This window comes from Mastomys coucha, unplaced genomic scaffold (genome assembly GCF_008632895.1).
Source record: "Mastomys coucha isolate ucsf_1 unplaced genomic scaffold, UCSF_Mcou_1 pScaffold22, whole genome shotgun sequence".
In the NCBI taxonomy this organism is placed as follows: domain Eukaryota; kingdom Metazoa; phylum Chordata; class Mammalia; order Rodentia; family Muridae; genus Mastomys; species Mastomys coucha.
Genome location: NW_022196905.1, coordinates 45,967,221 through 45,973,268, shown reverse-complemented (window position 1 = coordinate 45,973,268; position 6,048 = coordinate 45,967,221). Strand labels below are relative to the sequence as shown.

The following is a 6,048-nucleotide window of genomic DNA, read 5'->3' as shown; positions in this document are numbered from 1 at the left end:
CTTAACTCAGTGCACCTAGCTTGAAAGTTCCAAAGTCTTATAGCTAGACAACCAGAAAAATCCCCCAGCTGTTAATCATTACACAAAGTCCTTTTCTCAGGGATTCGGAAGGTTCTGAGAAACCTCAATCATGAACAAATACATTGAAAAAGAGCAAAGGGCATGTGGAGCTTGTGAGTTAAGCACAAAGCTAAGCCTGGAGGGCCTTGGGGGGCTCTCATGTTGCATCAGACAGGGTTCTTTAGAAAAACAGACCAATAAAAATGCATACGTATACTATGAAAGGGGATTTGTTGCATTTATTTACATGGCAGGATGATTAATAGACCAGCAGTGGTTGTGTGTATGCTGGAGACAGAGATCACTACAGATACTCATTTATAAAGCCATCTGTGTCAGCAGTTCTAATCCAGTGCTGAAACCTTTGGAAACTCTGGAGAGGTCTTGGCACTGAATCTATGTTGAAAACCCAAAGGAGCTGGAATCTAAAGCTGTTGTAGATGTTCCCAGGAGGAATGGGGGCTTGTACATTTGTTTAACACTGCCATTTTCTTTCTCCAGCCCATTGGATGATGCACCCCTTGCTCAGATTGGGTTTCTTCCCATGCTCAATCTTACATGTTATCTTAGCTCCTTTTCTATTGCTGTGATAACCCACCATGACCAAGGCAGCTTACAGAAGTAAGAGTTATCTAGAACTTACAGTTTCAGAGGGTTAGGGTCCATGACCATTATGTCAGGGGGCATGGCAGCAGCCAGGGAACTTACATTTTGATCTGTGGGGGGGCTGGGGAGGGAGGGAGGGAGGGAGGGAGAAAGAGAGAGAGAGAAAGAGAGAGAGAGAGAGAGAGAGAGAGAGAGAGAGAGAGAGAGAGAGAGAGAGAATAGCATAAACCTCAAAGCCAGCCCCCAACTGGGGATCATGTATTCAAATAGATGAGCCTATGGGGGACATTCTCATTCCATGGCACATATTAATCCCCACAAACACTCACTTCTCTAAATCCAAGGCTTCGTTGATAACCAAGACTAACCATCATACATATGAAGCAAGTTAGAGAGCAAGAAACCTGCAGGAGGATTCTTTGGAATGATGCTTTTGAACTCTCCCAGGCACCTTCTTTGTTGTCTTCCCCGAAGTGTCTAGACAGACAGCTTCAGGCCCAACATGAGTGTGTCTAAGCTCTTCAATCATAGGTTCTGCTGACATCGCTTATGTGTGGTATGGAAGGTCATCGAGCACATATGTGATGGCCTTGGACCACTCAGTGTGTTTCTCAAGACTTCCAACTTCCCTGCTGCCTTTTCGTTATTGTTGTTGTTGTTGTTGTTGGATCTCATTTCTTCTACTTAATTATTTTCCCCCAATGACCTTATTAAGTCAGATTTATCCTTTCTGAGTCATTTTGGTTTTCTCTATTTAAATCTAGCCATTATATTCCTTTGGTGGCACATATATATTAACCTGGAATAATAAAGAGATCATCAGCATGGCCTCTCACTAGGATGGCACACACAAATTTGTAAAGAACTCCATTTTATGTATCTATGTAAAAATTAATTAAAACACAAATCTAACCAACAGTTGAGTCAATAAAGCAGTCCTCTGATTTACTTGCCAGCACCACAAAAAAAGAAAAAAAAAGGCTTTGCATGTTCTAAGTAATCTCTTTTACCCTCCTTATTGGCAAGAAACTATTTCTGTGATGGATCCTTTGAGATCAGAGAACACGTGAGCATCATTGTTCCCTTGTCTACCAGCATGTGCCTTACTACAGACATCCAGGGATTCCTCTATCATCCACTCATGGCCAGTGCTGGACCATTCCCACTTATCTCTGCTGTGCAGAGACAGAGAGAAGCAAACCGTCCTCACCGGAGAAACAAATCTTCATTTCCGTGAATTTCAATTATGAGTCTTTTCAATGCCTCTTTCAATGGGCAAGAATATAAAAGTGTCTTTTCAAAAACTTTCATCTTGCTGCTCATGGAAGACAGTGCTATACAGACTGAATACTGTCAACACATTCACGGGTTTGGAGGTTTACCTTTTCAAAGACGATCCATTGGTCTGCCTACCATGGCTAAGAAAGAATCAAATGTCATATAACGTCTAGTGCTAGAAAGCAGAGGAATGCTCAGTAGCTGCTAAGGGCATATCAAAGGAACAGCAGAGTGGCTTAGAGGACTGCTGGGGCTGCCATGACAAAACACGGACTGGATGGACGAAGCCAAGGGATTTTGTCATAGCCATGGAAGCTGGAAATCCAAATAAAATGTCAGCAAGGTTGGTTTCTCCTGAGGTCTCTCTCCTCAGCCTGTTGAGGGTTTCCTTCTAGTGTCCTTACATGGCCTGAGTGTGTGCTTGAGAAAGACTGACAGATATTTTGACTCTCTCTCTTTTTGTAATTGTCTATATAAACAGTAGGAACATTGATGGGGGTAAGGATGGAAAGCATATTAGGGAGTTCAAAGCCACCCCTTTCCAGGACATCATTCTTAGGAGCAAGTGTGGCTTTCTAAACACAAGACAACTCAGACCTACTCCCTAGAGCCCTCTCCTTTGTTTGCTTGCCTGTTTTGAGATAGAATCTAATCATCCATTCCAGGCTGACTCAGAAGTCACTATCCACCTGTTTTCCTGTCTCCCAAGTGCTGATGTTACAAATGTGTACCGCTACACCCACATCATCAGCCCGTCTTTGTGGCCATCCTTGGTAAAAACCCCACTTCAAGATGTGGAAACTTGAAACCAGGCCCCATGCGGAGCATCAGTCCCATGTTCCCCCTTCTGTGGCTTTCTGTGGATAGATGTGTGTTGGTAGAAACAGAGGCCGTCATACTCTGAGGCTTCCCAGAGCCATCCCATCACCCTACATATCGGGTGGAGCTTAGATCAGGAAGAGCATGAGATCAGATATGCGAGCATCCACTGGAAGGGGCTGTCTTCAAGGTCAGTGGGACAGCCTGCACAAGGAGCAGCGTAGTATACTGCTGAATAGGCTACTGTTAACAGCTGTTGCATTCTGAGTTCCTACAAGAAAGGGACACAGCTAGTATAAGGGTCTATTGTCTTCCTCATCTTATAATGATACCAGGGCTATTAGATTAAGATCGCAGGCATACAAGCACACTTAACTTTAATGACCTCTGAAAATGAATTAGCTTTAAATAAGTCATTTTAGGTTGAGGGTTCCAACATGTGAACACTGGGCCCACAGTGTAAGCCATGATAGGTCTCCATTGCTACTCAAGTCTTGTTATGTGAGCAAAAGCAGGTCAATAAAGCACTCTGGATGTCACAGTATAGAGAGCAAAGTAGGTGATGGTTGGCATATATAATGACACACATAGCTCGCTTAGACTCTTGTTGCCTTGGGGGCTGAATGTAAGCACATTCTGTTCGGTCAGGTTGCCCCCGCCCCCGTCCAGTTTTATTGTTTGACCTATTTCTCCTGTTAATTGTTTCATAGAGTGAGCAAGCAGGACTGGAGGGCAACAGGGTGTGACAATGCTTTGGAGGCCCTGATCCTGAAAGCAAGTGGAGCCCACCTTTGGGTTTCTTCCTGACACCGAAGGAGATCGTCCTTCAAGTGTTGTGTCATAGCCTACAGTCCCAAGTGCATTCCATCCCCATTGGGAACAGGGCTACCTCCTTGTCCCAGCAGGCGAATTCCCAGTCCTTTGTGACACTCCCAGCTGAATCCCCAAAGCTAGCTTGAAAGGATTCAAATTCTGTGTTACTAAAGATAACACAGAAAATGGAGTCTGGGTGATAAATCAAAAATATAGACTCCCTAAGGCATGCATTTTCTTCAACCTTTCCTTTTTTTTTAATTATAAAACAAGCAGAGAAAATTATTCACAACAGAATAATTTCTTCTCCCCTCTTTCCTAGCACTTCCATCCATTGTTCCCCATTCTCCTATCCACATGTATCATTTCAACACAAGATAATCTGAGAATCTGTTCTGCTTCTGCTCCTTAACCTTGGCTGTAGGAATTCTTGAGAGATGATTCTTATGCCCCTTAGGATGGCTTTGTGACCACTCTGTAACCAATACCACACAGCTGAGAAATGCCATTCAATTTTCAAAAGTAGGCCAGAAAATGTCACTAAGTTTCAGTCTGTTCTTAGGGTATGTTAGTTCCAGGGGAGACTAGCATTGTGGAAGAAGGCTGGCTGTTCTGAGACTGCCTAGCCACAGAATCTGCATGCCGGCAGAATGATAGGCAGCCCAGCCAGGCTTGTTGCTGACAGCCAGCATCAAATCCTGACTGTAGGAGTGAGCCATCTCCCCTTGCCAGTCCCATCAGCTCAGCTGATATTTGCAGTCCCAGCTGACATCTTGCCCTTACTGCATAAATGACCTCAACGTAGAAAGGCTCAGCTGAGCCCTTTGCAAATTTCTAAAGCTCAAAATTGCCAGCAAAATAAAATGGTTGTTTAAAGACACTTACATTTGGAGACAGTTTTTTTTTTTTCACGTAGCGATAATAACCAAAGTAAATTTTGGTATCTGCAAATGAGGGGTTGCTATAATAAAAATTGAAAGCACATGACAGGGTCTTTGATATCAGACTGCAGACAAAGGCTGAAAGGGCTGACATCTGAGAGCAGTTGGGGTGGTTGTCAGGGAGGGGATCTGGGAAAGCCAGAGAAACATTACAAGAATTGTAGGTAAAGGAGATCTTTGTTATATAGCGGGGGAAAGTTCAACGAAAGTATCACCTGGAGTGTGGGAAGTAGAAAGTGTACCAGGTGAACTCTGTGAGCTTCTAAAGGAAATTCCCAGGCAGCGTGTGGAAGATGCCAATGATAAAAGGAGAAAGGAGAGGCCAGCGAGATGACTCAGTGGGGAAATGGGCTTGACGACAAGTCTGGTGACCTGAATTTGGTCCTCAGGACCCTTCATAGTCCAAGGAGAGAACTAACTGAGTTTTGTCCTCTGACTTCCAATGCATGTGTGCACACGCATGCGCACACACACACACACACACACACACACACAAATGGCACATGTACATGCATACAGGTACCCTGCAGAGAGAGACCAGAAGAGGGTATTAACTCTCCTAGAGCTGGAGTTCCAGGAGGCTGTGAGCCTCTGGCTGCAAGTGCTTGGGTTACTAGCAGGATTACTCTTCCTGAGTCCAGCCTGCACTCTCATCCCACCTTAGCAAGGTTTGAAAAGGCCTTGTGTTCCCTTGCCAGTCTTCCCACTGGCCAGTGAAGTTTGCCCTCTTCTTGAGTTTTGGCCAGGCTGAGTGACACACCTGTGAGTAGGAGAACATACCGTTGACAGAACTTCCTAGAGGAGATCACGAACAGCCATGACGTCCTTGCTGCAGCAGCTCTGGAAGAAACTTGGGTAAGTGAAACTAGAGATTCTGGATAAGTGAGCACCCTGAACTTGCCACGTCAGAGAGGCTGACTGTAGAGGCTCTGACCCACATCTTAGCTAAGGCTGCAGTTAACAGCTATCCAGCTCAAACATGTGAGCCACCGTGGACTGGGAGCCAGGTCAAGCCACTAATGACTGCAGCCATGCTACTATCTAAGAATGGTTCAAGAGTGACTTCAAGCAGAAATTTGGTATCTTGTTCAGGGTTCCTATTCCTGCACAAACATTATGACCAAGAAGAAAATTGGGGAGGAAAGGGTTTATTCAGCTTACACTTCAACATTGCTGTTCATCATCAGAGGAAGTCAGGACAGGAACTCACACAGGGCAGGAACTTGGTGGCAGAAGCTGATGCAGAGGCCATGGAGGGGTGCTGCTTACTGGCTTGCTTCCCGTGGCTTGCTCAGCTTGCTTTCTTATAGAGCCCAAGACTATTATTAGCTCAGGGATGGCATTACCCACAAGGGACTGGGCCCTCTCCCCTTGATCACTAATTGAGAAAATGGCCCACAGCTGGATCTCATGGAGGCATTTCCTCAAGGGAGGCTACTTTCTCTGTGATAACTCCAGCTTGTGTCAAGTTGACACACAAAACCAGCCAGTACCCTTGGACTATTTCTGAGTTCCTGCTTTCTAAAAAAAC

The 6,048-nt window shown here is 44.9% G+C and overlaps 1 non-coding gene across 1 annotated transcript; it reads left to right on the top strand.

The window, feature by feature from the left end:
- The first annotated feature begins 1,437 nt into the window (after positions 1-1,437).
- Positions 1,438-1,541, top strand: LOC116071664. The gene has a single exon (XR_004111059.1). It is a non-coding gene; the product is annotated as a U6 spliceosomal RNA (small nuclear RNA).
- The last annotated feature ends 4,507 nt before the right edge of the window (positions 1,542-6,048 follow it).